At 48.7% G+C, this 16593-nt stretch overlaps 1 protein-coding gene across 1 annotated transcript in view; it reads right to left on the bottom strand.

Moving 5' to 3' along the window:
• The window catches only part of plxna1b (plexin A1b), a 94931-nt gene extending 78911 nt beyond the window's left edge, over positions 1-16020 (bottom strand). The window contains exon 1 of the mRNA XM_076269237.1: positions 15898-16020. The gene's annotated coding sequence lies outside the window, so the exon portion shown is untranslated. The remainder of the gene's footprint in view (positions 1-15897) is intronic.
• Positions 16021-16593: the final 573 nt, after the last annotated feature.

Genomic DNA, 16593 nt, shown 5'->3' on the forward strand with positions numbered 1-16593 from the left:
TTTTCCTCTCCTCTTTCCATCTCTATTGCTCTCCCTATCTGTGCCCCCCTCTCTCTCTCCACAAACCCAAACAGTCGTCATGACTGTGGCAGGCAGAGACACTCCTGACCTTAGCATAGACAAAGGTGCCAGCACCCAGACACACTCCCCCACAGCTCAGATAGAGCTGTCACTTTCTCACACACTCACACTTCCCTGCTCAACTTCAACCTCAGCAAATTCTTCTGCTTGAATGACTTCTCTTTGGCATGTCTATGGGGCTAAGAAGTCATAGTGGGTTTTCCTGTAAGGCAGCCATTTTGGCTCTAGGAATACAGTTGCTGATGAACGAGAGACTGGACAGGAAATTGGAATCAGTGTAGCTCCCAACACATCAGTTAGTCTTGGTTAGCGGGTACCAAATCATTTCATGGGCTGCGGACAGACCATCATTATTGCTGTTGTTATTGTTTTTCATGGCTTTCATTCCCTCCCTTTCTCTCCTCTCTCTCAACCCCTCTCTCTCTCAACCCCTCTCTCTTAACCCCTCTCTCTCAACCCCTCTCTCTCAACCCCTCTCTCTCAACCCCTCTCTCTCTCTTCCTCTCTTTTCTACAGACTTGCAAAGCGTGTGTATTCATTGCTCCCACCATCTCATCAAGTGCCCCTGGGCCAATCAGAGCATGCGTGTGTGATTGGGGCCTCCAGCAGGAGCCATGGCCGCACCAGGGACATTTGCCGTGATTGCTGGCAGCACAGCGCAGCGTGGCGCACTCCCACTCAGCCCTGCCATTTCCATTAGTGATGGTGCGCAGACCTGGAGCCCACCGCTATGCTAACCGCTACCGTTAGCGCCACCGTCCCATTATGGCCCCACAGACGGCCCGCTGTGATCTGACCTCATGTGTGCAGCTAAAAGTGTCAAATCATGTTGAAAATGTAAAAACAACTACACAGACACGTACACACGCACACACGCACACACGCACACACACACACACACACACACACACACACACACACACACACACACACACACACACACACACACACACACACAGCATGTGGGCACAGGAGAGGCAGCCGAGGCAGCCAGAATGACATTTATAATTCATATCATAAATTCTGGGCTTGTACACACTTGATCTTCAGGCCCTTGGACAGGAGACGTCCAGTCAGCTCTGCACTCAAATGGCCTTCCACGTTGCTTTGTTTGCTTTGTCTCTTTGCAAGAGAAGGTGGCAGCTGGGTGAAATGGGCATTTCCAGTCATGTGCTCTGCGTATGGACGTAGAGGTGCGTCTGGACGTAGAGGTGCGTCTGGACGTGGAGGTGCGTCTGGACTTGGAGGTGCGTCTGGACGTGGAGGTGCGTCTGGACGTGGAGGTGCGTCTGGACTTGGAGGTGCGTCTGGACTTGGAGGTGCGTCTGGACGTGGAGGTGCGTCTGGACGTGGAGGTGCGTCTGGACGTGGAGGTGCGTCTGGACTTGGAGGTGCGTCTGGACGTGGAGGTGCGTCTGGACGTGGAGGTGCGTCTGGACGTGGAGGCCACACGGAGGCATTTGAGTCCATTACCCCTCCCCACACCTTCAGACACGGCTCATACGTAACAAAACAGCGCCGTCTTCCCACTCCATGCTCACAGGGAGGACCAGCAGCGGCCCCCGCTTGGTCAGCAGGAACACCTAGCGGCAGAGCGCAGGAGCGAAACTCACCAGAGGACGCTAGGTGGATAATGAGTTTTTAAGAAGAGGAGACAGATGCTGGAGCCAATTAATGTTTTTTGGACCCTTTTTTTCTGACTTAATCTTTCTTTATCTCTCTTACGGTCTCTCTATCTCTCTATCTCTCTCTCTCTCTCTCTCTCTCTCTCTCTCTCTTTCTCTCCTTTTTACTGTGCTGGGAGAGGGAGGTTGCCACAGTCCCAATCCTCTGTGGTTCCAATCAAACAAAAACTCCCTCCTAATTCCTGGAAATCTTCATCAGAGTGGATTGTGATTTTGAAGCGCACATCTGTTTGGCTCTCGGCGGGCTTTGATTAAAGTTGGACTCATCCGGCACTCTCGCACCATGCTGGCTTCACATCTCCTTCATGCTCACGTACAGCTTTTACTGACACAGCCTGGGCTAGCTGCACACACACGCGCACACGCACACGCACACGCACACGCACACATACACACTCGCACGCGCACACACGCACGCACGCACGCACGCACACACACGTTTGTGAGTGCTTAAGACCATGGAGTGAAACATACACAGGCCTCAAGATTTCTGCACATACATACAGTACACACACACGCACATACACATAGTCACACAGATATGAACCATACTAAACTAATCAGCTGTCTGTGGTCTCTCAGAAGTCCTTGCCAAAGTCCTGTGTCTTCCTTCTTTCTCCCTCTCTTCTCCCCTTTCATTCCCCCCTTTCATTCCCCCTCTTACTTCACCCCCCCCAACCTCCTGCACCACAATTGTTCTCCCTCCTCTCTTGGCTTCAGCAGAATGGGTGGAGCTCACTTTTCAAAGAAAAAGCATCTTTTCCTCCCATCCTGACAGAGAGGCGGCGGAGTGCCATCTTTGATCTGCGAGAGGACAGGACAGACCAGGCTAACTCCCGTCACGGGCGGACGCCTGCGGACCAGCAGGACGCTCAGCAGGGACACGCCGAGCAGCGGCCGTCTGAGCCAAGAGCTCCAGACCCCCGGCCTCCCTGTCCCCCCCTGTCCCCCTGGGCCACAGAACCGGGGCAGTTAGGCCCACGCTGGGCCAACAGGACTGAGCATCTCTGCCAAGAGACAGAGGTCACATCCCTGCAGTTTGAGCTGCGGATCTTTTCAAACAAGGGGACGATTCTTTGGCCGACAGGACTAATAAATGCAGTCTGACCATAGACACGCACGCACGCACGCACACACGCACGCAGGCACGCACGCACACACGCACGGCAAATAGAATCATCTGGAATGTGTATCTGCCCTGATCTGGTAGACAGAAACCAAGGATGTATTCCAACATATAAAGGAACAAAAGCATGTAAAAGAAACGCATGGCTGGCTGCATGATCTATATGGAAATAGGACAACAGATGCTGGAGTTTTGTTTTGTTTAGTCAAACAACCCCTCCTTAAATGACTGGGGCCCAGCCAGGAACCAGAGCAGCCATTAAATGCCTACGCTTTCTCTGGGCAGTTACATCTTCAATGTTCCCTTCAGAGAGCCTCCTCTTCCACAACACCCACCAAAGTAACAGCTAGATTAGGGAGCGTCTTAAAGTATTACCTGTGAAAAGAGGAGTACAGCTTGGGCTATTTGAAGAGGAGGTGATGGTGGAGAGGAGGGTAATCCAGGTGCACTTTTTACACCAACCCCTCAGTCTTTGTAGGGTCTCAGTCATGTGTGTTAGCCAAATCCCTCTTTAGCAGTTGGCTGCGTGGTGTAACCACCAATTTGTGTGTGTTTGTTTGTGTGAGCGTAAGAGAGAGCGGGAGAGAGAGAAAGAGGAGGAATTAGATTATTGGCGGAACCTCACCAAACCAGTCCCACCACTGTAGTCAAAATAAAAAAAAGTGCTGCCAATATGCTTGCCAAGGGAAGATCCCTGATTAAACCTGCCCCCACGAAGACTACTGCCAGCGGATCAGCTCCAGCAGGTAAACTGGAGTGTGAGTGTGTGTGTGTGTGTGTGTGTGTGTGTGTGTGTGTGTGTGTGTGTGTGTGTGTGTGTGTGTGTGTGTGTGTGTGTGTGTGTGTGTGTGTGTGTTGGGGGGGGTAGGTGTTAGAGGTTGGGTGGACAAACACTCTTGGACCCCTAACTGAATGGGAACAAAAGGGCCGCGTCAGTCACCACAATCCCCGTTTCGTGTGTGTGTGTGTGTGTGTGTTTGGGGGGGGGGGGCTTGCTGGCCCTGGACGATTTGCAACAGCTGACATACAGGGACAGGAACCCAGGAGGGCACTCACACAGATGGACGTTCTAAAGCAAGCTACCAGTCCAGTCCAGCAGCATTCCATTCGCACGGCGTGAGAGAGTAACTCCCAAGGACACAGAGAAGACAGATGAGAGCAGAGGAGAGGAGAGAAGGAGAGGAGGAGGAGAGGTAGAGAGGAAGGGAAAAGGAGACGGAGGGGTAGGAGAGAAGGAATATAATCCAAATATGGAAGAGAAACAAGAGAAAGGAATGCCAGTGGACTGAGGCCCGGGAGCAAGAGGAAGAGGTGTGAAGACCGTAAGGCAGGGAGAGAGAGAATGCAGGAGGGAAGAAAGGAAGAGTGGAAAGGGGGGAGGAAGGAAGGTGTTCCACCAGAATTACTGGTATCCAATCCAACCCACACAACCGACACATTTCACACCTCATTTGATTGGTGTGCTAATGTAACAAAAGGCTTTAACTCATGAATCAGCTTGGAATCAAACGGCTGAGGGAGCTTTCCGGAAGCCAAAGCGGTTGGCTAGACACAGTTTCCAGTGGCCATATGGGGCGATCATTTGGATATCTGCAACGTACTAGGGGCAACGTCCGTGAAAGAAAGATAAAAAAAAATACACTTCATCTTCTCAAAAGGGCCCTGAGTGAAATGAAAAGCCCAAACCTCTGACCCGACTCCTTTTCAATCACCTGGTACGTCCCCATCCACAGTGTCCAAGCCTGGCAATGGATTAATCCATTCAGATATGAAGGGGGGTTTGGGGGGGGCAGGGCATGGGGTCAGCCTGAAGCACAACTGGTGCTCTAATGTTAGAGGTGTGGGCTCTAAAGCTCGTCCCCCTCCCCCTCTACGCAGGTCACTCCACTGGGCCATGTGGCAGATAGACCAGTTCACAGGTCAAGCTTAAACTGTCATCGTCCTTTAAGCAACCTCAGGAGGCCCAAAGGAGGAGCAGACTGACCATAATATCTGCCATAATGTCCCACTGTGCATGCAAAATGGTTAAAAAATGTAAGAAGAGAAATTGGCCACGTTTCTAATAGGTTTGACATACTCTCCAAACCAGTTCCAGCCTTTCTTAAGCTTCAAAAGATGTCAGAGGGAATATATGCCCCATTTAAAGGCATGGGTCACTTGATGACAAATGTTAAATAATAGCAGAGCTTTCCAATATCAATGAAAGTCTGTCTCTGGTCATGCCCCAACCGTTTTAAAGGAACCACTAACTGGATTTTTTGTGGTGAATAAAACATTAACCGTCTTGTGCGAGGCCATGTCAGAAACATTTCATGGAATTATAATGTCTAGTGACCATTGTAATGGCTAGATTATCCTTGATGAAAGAAGGAGCATTTAAATCTGAACTTAATCACACAGAGTCACATATACTACCTCACACATGCTTAACCAAACACACACACACACACACACACCCTTCCCCCAGGGCAGTCTCCCAAAGCTGGTGTCACGAGAGTTCCCGCGTTGTCTGGCCCTGGGGGTATTATTCCCCCAGCAGCCCCGCTCCGACTACCCAGGGGGCCGTGGGGGTGCGGGGGAGGGGCGAGGAGGGGAGGGTGGCCTCACCGAGCCCAGGCAGCGGGACTCCTGCTGCTCCGAAGCCAAGCTCTGCTAAAGGAATTAGCCCGCTAACGTTCAGCATGTCACAAGCCCCCCTCCGCCTCAATCGGCTAACTCAAAACCCAGAGCAGCCCAGAGCAGGAGCGAGGAGGAGACACATGCCCCAGAGCAGCCCAGTGCAGGAGCGAGGAGGAGACACATGCCCCAGAGTAGGAGCGAGGAGGAGACACATGCCCCAGAGTAGGAGCGAGGAGGAGACACATGCCCCAGAGTAGGAGCAAGGAGGAGACACATGCCCCAGAGCAGGAGCGAGGAGGAGACACATGCCCCAGAGCAGCCCAGCTACTCGTACAAGAGACACACTGACCAGTGAGGCACAGAGCAGACAGACAGAGAGAGACTGAAATAGAACTCTGCCGAGGGGGGGTGTGTGGGGGGGGGGGGGTAAATTCCACGCCTTTCAGAGCAGAAACAAACTCTTGAGGCATCCAAACACAACTCTAGCCTGAGCACACAGTGGAACTCTATAACCCACAGTGTGTAACCTGGAAGACAAACAGAGGCTTTGAGCTACAAGGAGAGGCGACATCAGGCTGGGCTGGGCTAGGCTGGGCTGGGCTGGGCTGGGCTGGGCTGGTGAAAGCATGAAATCTACATGAAATCGCCGGCGCTGCTGCTTAAAAAGGGGCTCATCTCCGAGTGCATGCCAGAGGTCGTGCCGCACCAAACGGCGCCTCATTCCGCTACACAATGGAGGAGAGCTGCACAGTGCTCATCAATGCTGACTCTTTAGCCTTTTCACTCCCACAAAGGAGCACGGACAAAAGAGACTACAGCAACGGGGGGGGGGGGGGTAGAGAGAGAGATAAAATGAAGGGAGAGAGAGTTAAGCTAGATAGAGAGAGAAAAAGAGTGAGAGAGCTGGAGAGTGAGCGAGAGAGAAAGAGAGAGAGATAAAATGAAGGGAGTGAGAGTTAAGCTAGCTTGTATTTGTATTTTCTTTAATTATTATTATTCCTGTGAACGCTTTGGCATCATATGGTTTGTTGTGCCAATAAAGCATATTTGAATTTGAATTTGAGAGAGAGAGAGAGAGAGAGAGAGAGAGGATGATAGCTGGAAACAGAATAAGGAGGGGGATGTGGAGTGTGCACCACTCTGGGTCAGAGGGTCACACCGCTGGAAGCGGCAGCATTCCACACGAGCCACACAGCACCGCTCACCCCGCTAGCCGCCCTCACCCGACTCAAACAATAAGTGGATTCCACTGCCCACCCCCACCCCCCCCCTTTTGCTCTCACTCCCCCCACTCATCAACCTACGCTAATCACTTTAGCAAATAAAACTATTATGAGAGGGTGTCTTGGAGGGCTTGGCCTCTGCAGTCCTGATGCAAAGGCAAGTTAAACCCCTTTATGAAGCTCAGGGTCCTCCTCACGCCCACAGAGGCAGGAGCCACGACTAATCTAGCCTCGGCTTCAAACAGCCGGACCACAACGGGCCACAAAACATCTCTGGACGTAGCCAAGGCGTATCTCTACTGGATAACACCGCTGAGGAAATTGGTCGGTATGTGTCTCTCACTGGATTCTATTGGTGTCATTCACACAAATGTGTTTAGCAAGCACTTGAAAGGAAAGAAACAAAGATGTTTTCATCAGTGTGCCGGGAACAAACAGTTCGAGACATTTAGCGTCTCAACCGATAACAACAGGGATCAACTTGCCAAACAAGTTATCACCAAAGATTCTAGAACAGAGCTCTGCTCTAGAATCTTTGGTAATCAGTGACACCATCAGAGCTGCCGTTGAACCCAGCACAGACACCCTGCAGAGGGCTACAGCCGCTTGGAATGAGCGAAGATAGCGAGGAGATGTGGGCAGATTGGGCGGGCACACTCCTGGGTCCGACTGGGCTAGGACAGGGCAGGGATGAGGAATGTGATTTGAGCAAGGCTGAGCAGGACTGATGCCAATCTCTGGACAATTGAGCTATCTGTACAGATACAGGAAGGGTAGCTTTGATGAGGAAGTGAAAAAGTTGGTTCCAGTCACACACAAACAGCAATCTTGGAATTTTAGGGTTTTTTGCTCTCCAAAATGTCACTACTTCCACTCTGTTTTGGAATTCCCATTTACAAATCATGTAAACACACACACACACAGCTCAATTTCAGATCTCAATTTGTCAAAGGCTTTCTATGAACAAGAACCTGTAGAGAGATGCAACAGCCACTGGAAACACACACACACTCTACCCCAGGCCCCATGTCCACAAACAAGGCCAACATGCACACACTCAACCTCTAGCTATCCAGGATCAGCCAACAGCCTATGACCTTTGACCCTGCACAAACACACTCCACCCAACCCCTGTTTCCCCCAAAGCGGTGTCAACCGATAACCGGTCAGTGGCGGGACGGTGCTAGCATAAGCCTGACTTAGCGGCGAGCGTCCCCTCAGCACGACGGACCGGTCCCTCTGTTAGTCTTATTTACAGACCTGAGCTGGAGCTGGTGAATTATTTAGGCCCTCGGTAAACACTGCAGGAGGGCCAGAACAGCCCAGGGCACAGAGAGAGAGACAGAGAGAGAGAGAGAGAGAGAGAGAGAGAGAGAGAGAGAGAGAGAGAGAGAGAGAGAGAGAGAGAGAGAGAGGGAGGGAGAGAGAGGGAGAGAGAGAGGGGAAGATAAATACAAAGAGAGCGGGAGGAAGAGAGAGATTAGAGACAAAGTGATAGAGAGAGGGAGGCAACAAAAAGAGGGAAATAAAGGGTAAGAGAGATAAAGAAAGAGAGAGAATTGCAGAGATAAGGATGATAGTGAGGTAGAGACAGATAGAGAGAGGAAGGGAGGGAGGGAGGGAATAAAAGTCATTCATGACGATGGCGCTCAGGAGAGAGATGTGGCTAATCAGAGCAGAGAGGGTGTGATGGCCAGTAAACACACCGGCGCCTTTGATCCACAGCCTAGTCCAGCCCAGCACAGGAGAGGAGGGGGCAGCAGGGGACAGCACAGCAACAACACACAGAGAAACACACGGAGAGATTCAGTGGGGTGTAGCAGTAAATGTGTCCATCATCAACTGCGTCAGAAGCAAAGCAGAAACTAAACACGCAAACTGACTCAATGCATGTTCTCATACACACACACACACAAATCTGCATCCAACATCCTCGGTTGCATGACCTAAAAAATAAACCACATGTGTGCCCACACACACACGGTAAAATGCTGTGCACAGTGTGCTGCCAACCACCACTCGTTCCCTCACTCTGTCGCTCTTTCCTTCTCCTTCACATCCTCTCTCTCTCTCTCTCTCTCTCTCTCTCTCTCTCTCTCTCTCTCTCATTAAAAACTCAAATATGCCTGCAGCTCCAGACAGACTCCTGTGAGAGTGGTAAACAGCAGCTTCGCTAAATCTACAGGAAACACTCAGGCCCACGCCACTCCACCTTCCTGCCAAGCATTTATGGACAAGCGCCGCTGATGCCTTGTCCACTGCGTGTGTGTGTGTGTGTGTGTGTGTGTGTGTGTGTGTGTGTGTGTGTGTGTGTGTGACGTGCTACATGAGAGTGAGTGAGTGTGAGTGTATTTGTCCAAGGTGAAAGCATCTTTCACACTTCTAAAAAAACTGCTGCTTGTGCTGCCAAGGTGAAAGACACTGAAGTGGATGTTCTAGCAATCTGCGCAAGATGACAGAAGAAAGACAGGGAGAGATAGCATAGGAAATGCCAGCTGTTTGCAAAGAGGCACAATGCCAGTCTGATCCAGGTACAGGAGTTGTCTTACACTAACACACACACACACACACACACACTTGTGTTGAAGGTAACATTGAGTGTAGGCTTCCTGATGGATGCAGGCCTGCTTGCTCGGGGCACGGGAGAGGCTAGAGGAGGGTGCAGCAGACAAGGCTGCAAAAGATGCTTACCAGTGCTGGCCTCACTGCTCCTCACACTCACACAATAGACCTGCGCAAAAGGCAACCATCACCCTCCACAGGGAGAGAGAGAGAGAGAGAGAGAGAGAGAGAGTCTCAGAGAGAAAGACAGAAAGAGAAAAGAACGGAGAAAGAAGAGAGGAAATGAAACCTGTGCCTCAGAGACCCACATACAGATACATAATGCGTACATAGATGCACAGTCACACATCAAGTCAACATACATACACACACACACACACACACACACTTATTGTCAGTTTGCACGCATTGTTCGTGTACGTCCTCTTCACAAAAGAGTGGGACTACTTCACAAATGAGTGTGTGAACAGCCCCAAAAGCTCACCCACACAGAGTGGGCCAGGAGGCCTGCAGAACTCCTCACCACGCCACCCAGCACCACGAGAGCCACTTCAGAACACACACACACACACACACGCACACGCAAACCGTGACTCTCATCCAAGTGCCTCAGAACACACACACACACACACACACACACACACATACACACACACACACACACAGAGAAACAGACACACACACACATAATCTTGCAGAGGGTTGCAAGAACTGGGGACTCGTCCAAAACAACTTCCTCCACTCCACCTCGAGTGCACCTGATCCCCCCCCCACCCCCCCAAACACTCGACCCCTCCTCCCCTCAAAACACTGACATGGAGAAGAGCCAATCGCCAACCCCCTCCGGTAAGAGCTGACAGTGGGGGCTCTGCTTAATCAGAGTTTAGTACCAAAACCTGGGGTGAGGTTGTATACACAGCGAGATGACTCACCGAGGCCCAACGGTTTTCTGTCAGTGCGTTCGCCCTGTGCCCGTCATGTTTGTTTAGTCATGCCCGGGCACACACACCGCCTGGCACCCGCGGCGCGGCATACACCTGAGTGAACGCGGCTGGCACAGGAGCGGGATGGACACAGCGCCACGACTACACCACCAACACCTCCGTACCACCTGAGGACCAACCCAGCCCCACACGGTCACACAAATGGCTCCTGGGTGGGGGTGTGCCATATCCTGTCACCGTACGGCTCTCACAACTGTAAGCCGATGGGACCTGTGCCCAAGAATATAATGGTATTTCATAATATATATATTATGAAATATATAAACATAGTTTTGTCTATACTGTCTACATTGTCCCTCTCTACTCCTGGGGTTTCCCAACTAGGAGAACACTTGTTAAAGTGCCATTTGAAACCAATGACGTAAAGCTGAGAGTTGAATGAGTTTCATGAAAAACAGATTTAAAAAGGAACGCAGTAACAGAGGGTTCTAGGTAGGGACCTTAGAAAAGTAAAAAGCCTTTGCCCATCAGATTTGGTAAAATAAAGCTTACCTCCTGTGAAAAAGTGCTTTGACACTGGAATGGGAATGTCAAGAATGGGAGATTCATCTCTAATTTTTAAGAAACAAAAGAATGGAAGAAGAATCGCACGGCATTGCACCAAGGTTACTTTTCTATTCCCATTTTCTCCTGAGATTTTGTGGTGATAGGGAAAGTGTTAGGCCGGAGATATTTTATTCCTTCTGTACTCTTCATGTGGGTTGCCCTTTAAAGTGCCTGCTTCAAAACGGCACATTCTCAAAGGCAGCTGTCACTTCGACAGGCAGCGAAAGAGAGAGAGAGGGAGAGGGAGGGAAGGGAGGGGGGTATGGAAGGGGCCTTTGAAGAATGGTTAAAAGTGTAGTAGATAAAAATAAAACAAGAAAAGGCAGGAGATTAATTATACATTACAGCCGGGCAGAGACAGTCACAGGGCCAGAGTAGAAAGCTCCATCCTGTTGTCTGAAGTAACGGGCAGACTGGGGGCCAACACATACAGCTCCACTCCAACTCTCTCTCCCACCCCCTGTCTATCTCTCTCGCCCCCTCTTAATTCCTGTCCTTAAGCACAGCTGCCATTTTTCTCCATTTTTTTGGTTGTTTTGGCAGCGGCGGCACCTGGGCTGTTTTTGTCCTCTTGCGTAACCTCCGGCCTGGATGGACGTCTAGAGGATGGCAGGTACACAGCATTGGACAGGCCCGCGATTCCCCAGCCCAGCTGTACTGTGACTCTACCTGAGGCTGTGTGTGTGTATAGGGCTGGAGATGGCTTAGCTTTCGCTTTTTCTTTTTTTTTTTCTCTCTCTCTCTCTCTCTCTCTCTCTCTCTCAGCATAGAGAGATATGTGGCATGTTTGCATGTGAGCAGATACTAGGGTGTTTCTGCAAGAGATTGCTTGTGTGGGGGATTGTTATTTTGCCTGCAAGATACCTCTCTGAGAGTCCACGCCTGAAAATGTGTTAGTGTCTTGGTGGGTGTGCTTTTCCACATTTATTTCTGTGTGTGTGTGTGTGTGTGACCTGCCTTCCAACAGGCTGATAGGGCCTTGGGCAGTGTTTAGATTAGAACAGGGCCCCTCGGTCACGGCAACATCGCCTCCTTCACTCCAGCCTGTTTCATTCTGTTCTGTTCTGTTCTGTTCTGTTGCAGTGTCGAGTTGTGCTTTGCCTCAGGACTACAGGTAGTTTCAGAGAGAAAGAACGGACAGAGAACAGACTGCAAAAGACAGAACTTGCAGAGTGTGAGTCTTGGGAGAGTGTGAGTCAAGTAACGAGAGTGAGTGAGCGAGAGAGAGAAACGGATAAGAAAACCAAAGCAAGGTGAAAAAGGGTGGTGGTACGCAGCCGTGTGCGTGTGTGTGAGCGTGTGTGTGAGCGAGCATGTGTGTGAGTCATCATGAGGCGTGGCGGAGCTCTTCTTAGCAGCGTACGGCACTCCAGTGGCCTTAATCTTTTTGTCTTTGGAAAGTCCAGAGTTCACTATTCCTCGGATCTCAGGGAAGAGTGAGTGGCTTGTGTTGTGCTTATGTATGCCACTGTGGAAAGTAGAGCAGGGACGGTGCCAAGGAGTGCAACATCCAACCGTGACTATGCAGAGATCAGAGGCCAATGAGACACACATACACACATCTGCACACACACACACACACACACACACAGCAGATTAAAAGACACATGCTTGCACACACGGGGGCAGAGGCGCGCAGCACTACAAGCTGAAAGGCAAAGGGTCACAGGCAAACACACATATGCTCAAACACTCAAACACACACACACACACACACACACACCTACAGATGGAGAAAGCAAGCACAAAGGCACGCACACAGAAATAGCGGCAGAGAATGAGATTATTAATAGAAGTCAAACAGAGGGTGAAGCGCAGGCATGGTATGTGGCAATTATGAGCTCTCAAGCAGCATGTGGTGCTGAGAGGAGAGGCTTTCTAGTGTGTGTGTGTGTGTGTGTGTGTGTGTGTGTGATCTGTATAGTACAGAGACAGAAACCGAAGAGAAATCACAGGACGCGGGGGTGTGGACGTTTGCAGAAGAGCGAGAGATACCACAGAAATACTGCCAGTATGGTTTAAAGCAGCTGTCACTCAAAAAATATGTTATAGCAAGATCTACCTCTCAACCAGTCTTAATGAGTCACGTTAACATACTAAGTGCAGAAGGAAACATTCAATGTCTACTAATGGTAACCCATGAGTACGTCATCTCTCCAGTGGAAAATTAGGACTTAGTATTGCTCTAACATTACAATGTGTTTGGTAATAACAATCTCTTAGGATGCCACTAAAGACTCCCCAACATAGTCAGAATACATCTCCAGCCAGTACAACCAATTTAGGATGGCTGGTTGGAGGGCAAAAATGAACAGAGTTAAAAATTCAGCTCTGTATAAAATATGAATAATAACACAAACATCGCTTAAATTTCGGACCAAATTATTCCCGCTCACACACCCTCATCTAAAAAGAGACAAACAAAGGCCTAATCTACTCCCTTTGTGGCCAATTTAGTGCTATACCCATATCTCTGCTTCTGTAATTGTCTCCCACTTGTGCAATTTATTTCCAATCATTTTGTTGCCGAGATAAATTATTTCAGTCCGAAGCTAATCTTGCGCTCTCTGTGGTCATTAGCTATCGCCTGGCCTCAGCTCTGAAAAAAATGTCCTTCCGCAACACCGTGGCGAGTTTTGAGCCATTAGAGCCTGTGGCATATGCACCGGGTTTCACACAGATGTGCTCGGCTAAAAACAACAAGGACGGACTGGGAGTGAGGCAGAGCGCCTGTCAGTTTAAATTCCAAACTTTACACATCACAGGCAAACCCTGCCGGCAGAGCACACTCAAACCGACTAGACCAAATGCGGATGGAGGAATATAGGCAATAGAAACAACAGCACTCATGACTGGTGCGTTTTTTAACACAAGCACAGTTGGTGGTTTACTATACTCTTGGTCGCATCGATATAAATGTGTGTTGCTGATCTAATAGCGTATTCTAATTAAGATGTTATTGAAATACTTTAATTCGCCCAAAAATAAAGGTTTTTGCAACAGGCATAGCCTACGGCAAGAATTTTGTTGTACTAAATAATGACAACCGAGTCAAATACTCTACAAATATATTTTAAGCAGTGGGGTTAACTTGAGAAGAGAAATGCCGTGAGGGCAATGTCATGACGTGACCATTTAATTCTTAACAAGAATGTCACAGCAGGGGCTTTTCATTTACTTGGTAACACAACGACAGAGATTGATAGACACCAAGTAGACTTAAATCGCCCCTCCAACTGTAAATTAGGCAGAGATTTATTTGCAACGTTGTATCCCCCTTGATCAACATTGTATTGGCGTGCGACAGAGTTTACAGTTCACGCACACCTCGGCGATTCGCCAGGGAAGACGGATATCCAGAATCAACCTTTCGTGTCGGGTCTGTGTCTGACGCTAGATTCTCAGCAGTCGCAGGGACTCTCACCTCCTCCTTAACAAACAATTAAATCATGCATGGACACACACATTTACCATTTACATCTGAATGTCCGTCATGCTCCTAACCGTCACACAGTGGCGATAATGGATGCACTGGCCAGCCTGAATGGGTTTCTGCTATGTCGAATCAAATCCTTTTTCAACGGTTCGCATTAAGAATCCAATGGCTACATTTGATCACTGTAAATACAGCAAATTCTGGGTTTGTGTTACACGTTGGAAGATCAATACACAATGATTGAACGAAGTATATTAACAATCAATCTTAAATTGGCTATTAGAAATACTGCACTAATCCGCAAACCCGTGCGTAATTCTTACAGCCAATGTGTAGTCTGTAAGCGCCTCTCAAAATGAGTTGTTGCTTTATTTTATTAAATGAGAGACGATTAACACACCCACGGGAAGATGCCTAGCCTCTTGAATAGGTGGCTCCACACTAAGGCATTCCAATCACAGGCTGACACGGTCAGAGCTATGAAAAAGGGCTCATTTCTTGGCTGATTGACTTCACATAATTTACACCAAATACCGAGGCTAGACCTACAACTTACCATTTTTTAAAACGCAAATGCCAGCCGATTTTTTACATACACGATCGAAGTCCCAAGAGAAATGCCTTAACCTATTTCTTCCCAGTCAGTTTGGAAGCTTGACGCATGGAGAGGGACAAGACACGGCTCTCAGAAAACATATGCTTCTGAGACAAGCTCGGTTATCTATAGTAAGACCCTGAGACAAATGCCTTCTCCAACAGCAGAAATGCATTGGATTCCACGGTTGATCCTCGCCCATCCGAGAACTGTTAAAGCTTGTTCTGCCTCTCTCTCTCACTCTGCCTTAAATGATTCAGGATGTCAGCATCCAGAAATCCGCGTTTCCTCCTCTAACAGACTATTCCAGATGCACTGTTGGAGTGCTCATTTAATTGAAGACAGTTTAAACATAGATCTTGTGTAACAAGAGTGTTAATTGCAAGTCGACCAATGTGAGCATAAACCCGAAACTTGTAGAAGAAATATACAGCAGAATATTAGCTACAGTTGCTATGCCCATGTCAAGATACCGTGCAACAATCTCTAAATAAATGACGAGTAGATAGCCTTATAGCTCATACGCCAACCACTCACTCGCTTGCTGTGAGTAAGCTCACATTCCAGTCTCTCAGTGCGAACAAGGGACGCAAAAGAGACGGCGTAAAGGGGAATAGCTATAACCAGTTTTCTACTGGTTTCCCAGCAGACGAAGTCTTCCAGAGGAGAACATACCATGTTTTTTAAAGCCTATCTACCATCCCGTTTGGTGCAACAAATGACTTCAAGAGCACCACTCTATATAGATAGCCCATTCGTTTTACACACAAACAAATTATTAACGAAATCAGAAAACCTAAGCTTATGTTGACGTTACGTTTCAGAAACAACTTAAGTGAGTCAAACACCGACGTAAGAGAATGCTTAGAGAAGGCTTGGACAAGGCAAGAAAACAACCGATTCCCAAACTCACGGTGCGAGAAGGCAACAGCCTCTGATACCAGCAAATAAATGTCTCAAATCTCTCGTTTTGAAAGTTGAAAAATGATGTGGCTCTATCTGTCGCGTGGCTTAACTTACCAGTTCAAGTGATCTTTGGTTTAGATATCCATGCCATGGTTAAATTCCAAAACTTGCCAACATATCCACTCCCGTGTGAGGGTGTGCGTGTTAGTTCGGTACGGAGGTTTCCCGGTGTGTGTATGTGTGTATGAGTCTAGTGTGGAATGCAGCGCTGGCGTCCGACGTGAAGCCCTAGCCTCGATCTGAGTCTTGCAGGGGCTGCGCTGGAAATCAGAAGAATGCAGTACGTTGTATAACCAACAGAGGGAGACAGTGTGACAAATCACTGTGGGAAACACTGGTAAATACATGCGGTTTTGTCTAGGAAGTTTTTTCCCGTGAGCTAACCATCTATCTGCGTTGAACACATAGCACACCAATATAGACATATGCATATAAGATACATTTTGTTTACATCGTCACATATCCTTGTGTTTTAGCAGGCAAAAGAGATCAAATAAGTGGATTAAGACCAGTTGACTGAGTGGAGGCACATATTAAATCGTCCATATGCTATAAGGCAGGGGTCTCAAACTCAAATGAGCTGGGGGCCAATTCTGCCAACGTCATCTGATTGGAGGGCCGGCTATTTCTGAAAATGCAATGTTCTTTTTTTCAAATACCACACAAAACTGCAAACAGAAAGTGCAAGTGTTTTTATCTAGTTTTAGACACCTGTGCTAGCAACATTAGCTTATAAATTAAATAATGATA

The sequence above is a fragment of the Alosa pseudoharengus genome, unplaced genomic scaffold, assembly GCF_046254945.1.
Source record: "Alosa pseudoharengus isolate Yale_2024_CS ecotype anadromous, Long Island Sound unplaced genomic scaffold, YU_APseudo_1.1 YU_APseudo_1.1_scf_5, whole genome shotgun sequence".
NCBI classification, from domain to species: domain Eukaryota; kingdom Metazoa; phylum Chordata; class Actinopteri; order Clupeiformes; family Clupeidae; genus Alosa; species Alosa pseudoharengus.